This window comes from Tupaia chinensis, unplaced genomic scaffold, assembly GCF_000334495.1.
Source record: "Tupaia chinensis unplaced genomic scaffold, TupChi_1.0 Scaffold000282_1, whole genome shotgun sequence".
In the NCBI taxonomy this organism is placed as follows: Eukaryota; Metazoa; Chordata; class Mammalia; order Scandentia; family Tupaiidae; genus Tupaia; species Tupaia belangeri.
The window spans coordinates 223,807-227,415 of NW_006159765.1; positions in this window are offsets into that span (position 1 = coordinate 223,807).

The following is a 3,609-nucleotide window of genomic DNA, read 5'->3' on the forward strand; positions in this document are numbered from 1 at the left end:
CATCAACTTTTAAGATTTTTTAAATGCAGAAAAAATGATAGGTATTATAGATTATTGTACTGGTTTTGAAGGTTTATGTTTAAAATTACTGTAATTGTGAATCAACAGTGAAAGGTATTACTAAAAAGTAAAATGTTTGGGGTCTACAGGTGGCATAGTGGTTATGGCAGACTGTGGTTTGACTTCTGGCCTGGCTGCTTGAAAATCACACTTGGCGTGTATGCTTGGGTGACCAAAATCCTGAGAGGACAATGAAGAGAAGGGATTGTGGCATGGCCATCCTCCCTTCAGGATGATTTCTCGCTTTCACTCTCTCTATATTACTTTCTGTCTCTCTCTCTGGCAAGTATACATGCCCTATGGCAAAAACCTTAAGAAGAAAGAAAAAGAGAGAAAGAAAGAAAGAAAGAGAGAGAGAGAGAGAGAAATAAAGAAAAGAATATCTTTGCTAATGTAGAGTGACTTTAACTTTCTTTCATTCAGTTTCTTTTATTTTAAGGATAAGGAAAATGAGGCCCAAAGAAGCTGTGATTTGATTAAGATCAGAAAGCAAATTAGAGAAAAGACTGAAGTTGGAACCTACCTCTCATGAGGCTTTGTGTGTGTGTGTGTGTGTGTGTGTGTGTGTGTGTGTGTGTGTGTGTGTGTGTGTGTGTGTGTGTGTGTGTAAGCAAGTAGGCACATGCATGTGTTTGTATTTCAGTGCCACTTCAGTTTCTTATTTGATTTTCATTTTCTGGAAAACCTCCTATTTAATCTAATACTGCTGTTACTTTGGTATATAGCCTAGTATTAAAAACATCAATTAACAAAACAAGTTTCTAAAACATGTAATAAAACCAAACTATTTTTAAAGAATAATGTTTAAATTTTGTATTCTTAAAGCAAGCCCTTTTATTTCATATACTAAAATCAAACAATGCTTTATTGTTACCTATAAATTTAGTAAAACCTATATAGTTTTTTTGCTGTAGAATATGTGTACTCACTAGAGAGAGAGAGATGAGGCTAAAACCTATATAGTTTTTTTGCTGTAGAGTATGTGTACTCACTAGAGAGAGAGAGATGAGGGAGAGAGAGAGGGAAATGAGCAATTTCCCTCTAGGACAGAAAGCTGCACCACCATCCCTTCTCCCCATCCATTCTTTGGATTTTAGGCATGCACACATATGCACTAGTGTGATTTTCAAGCCACTGGTCTGGGACTCCATCTGCTTACCAGACTTGTAAATCTGGGCCCTTAACCTCTGCCAACTGCTGGCCACACCTGTATGAATTTTTGTTGTTTGTATTTATTTATTTATTTTCCCATAGAATACATGTTCTTGCTAGAAAGACACAGAGAGATACAGTGAGAAATAACCTCCTAGGGTGTTAGCCACACTGCAAACCCTTGTCCTCCACTCTCCTGGGATTTGGGGCACACATACACACACACCCAGTGTGATTTTCAAATCACCAGGTCAGCCATGACTTGAACCATAGTCAGCCAAGTGGGAGTTCAGAGCCTTAACCATTATGCAACCTGCTGGCCCCATCTGTGTAATCTTCAATAAATACTTTTACTTGGAATTTTACACCAGGAATGATACGAATAATGTAATAACTGTGGCACTAGTGAATAATTCATTTATATTTCTTAAATACATTATTTAATATTTGGTATTTCAACCTTTATATATTCCAATAAATTTGTTAGTTATGATACCCCTCATATATACTAAGGAATATTATGAACTTGAACACCGTGATCCTGGTTTGTTTCTAATTCCTTTACCTAAAAACTGCAAATATGTACAAAAAACCCCCATAGAATTGTAAGTTGTGTTGTGTTGGACCTATTTATTTGCTTTTAATTTATTCTATAATTATAATCTATGAATACTCATATTCTTTTTCTTTTTTGAGAGGTTTTTGCTATAGGGCGTGTGTGCTCACCTGACAGACAGAGAGAGACAGAAAGTGAGAAATCACTCCCCGGGGGGATGGCCAAACTGCAATCCCTTCTCCTCCATTCTCCTCTAGGGATCTTAGGCACACACGCACACGCACCCAGGGTGAGTTTTAAGCCACCGGGTCCAGGATGCGAACCGCAGTCGACTACACGGGAGTCCAGCGACATAGCCATTGCACTAACTATTCATCCCAATACTCATATTATTTATTCTCTGTTAATAATGCTCAGAATGCAAAGCTGAATACTCCACTTATGACTCATTGACTAACTTTACAGATGCAGAAAAATGTTTACATATTTCATAATGTTTTCTTTTTTGAGTTTAAATACATTTTATTTTTAGACAACCTACATGACATATTATCTCCCTAAAAATGCCTCCAATCTAAATAAATCACAATAAAAATAAATGAAGAGCTCAAGATGACATTAGTTGCATTTGTCTCTAGTCTTGGTGTTTCGTGGATGACAAGCAGCACTCAGTTATGATGACAGCTGATAGGTCCAAAGTAGCTGCCAAGTGTGTTGATGTGTTTCCATTTCTAAACTGTCCTTGGACAAAATCAATGTTTGGGATCACACCATCATCCTGGTAGTCCAGCAGAGCAACCATACCACCTGGATTCACACACTCACCAATAACTGGTTATTTTTGAAATCAGGAAGGATAAGCTTGATTTGTTCTGCAGTCTCTGTCATAAAGACTTTTCCTCTTTCTGGTCTCCATTCTTCAAATTTGTCTTTGATTTCAGGCAATCTTTGTCGTACTTCCTGTAGATTTTTTTTGTGTGTGAAGTTTTCTGCAAGTGATTGTTCATGACAATGTCACCAGGGATTACTGTGCTTTCAGGGCCTATCCCTCTTAGGTCCCTAAGTGGAAACAACTCCACCAATGAGCAAATCGTCAATGTTACCCTCTTCCTACTGACCATCTTTCTCTTCACCTCTTGGCACAGCAGGTCTGCAGTCACTCTAATCTTGTGAATGTTGGAGAGTATCTCACTGGTTGATGAGGGCCTGATCGATAATCATGATGGCTACTGGAGCTCCACCAACGAGCAAGTCGTCAATGTTACCCTCTGTCCTTCTGACCATCTTTCTCTTCACCTCTTGGCACAGCAGGTCTGCAGTCACTCTAATCTTGTGAATGTTGGAGAGTATCTCACTGGTTGATGAGGGCCTGATCGATAATCATGATGGCTACTGGAGGGAGATGATGGTGCTGTCTGAGTAGGCAAGAAACCAGAGCTCTGATTCAGAATGGTGCAGCCTGAGCAGCACCGCAGGCAGAGCGGAGTGGGCCCCAAAGTCATATTTCATAATGTTTTGCTGGAAGAATAATTAAATTTTAATATTTTCCCCATAGAGTGTATGTGTTCCCAGAGACACAGAAAGGAAAGTGAGAAATTGCTTAGGAGGTGGATGGGGTTCCGGGCTGTGGTCAGTCACCAATACCTTCTCCTCCATTGTACTCTTGGATATGGGGCATGCAAGAACACACTCCTGGCTTGCTTATCAAGCCACTGGGTCCACAATTTAAACGGTGTTCCTTATCCACCATGTGGGCTTCCAGCACCTTTACCACCATGTCTTCTGCAGCCCCAAGAAAGATTTGATTTCAAGCCATGCATGTATAGGATTTTAAACTACGC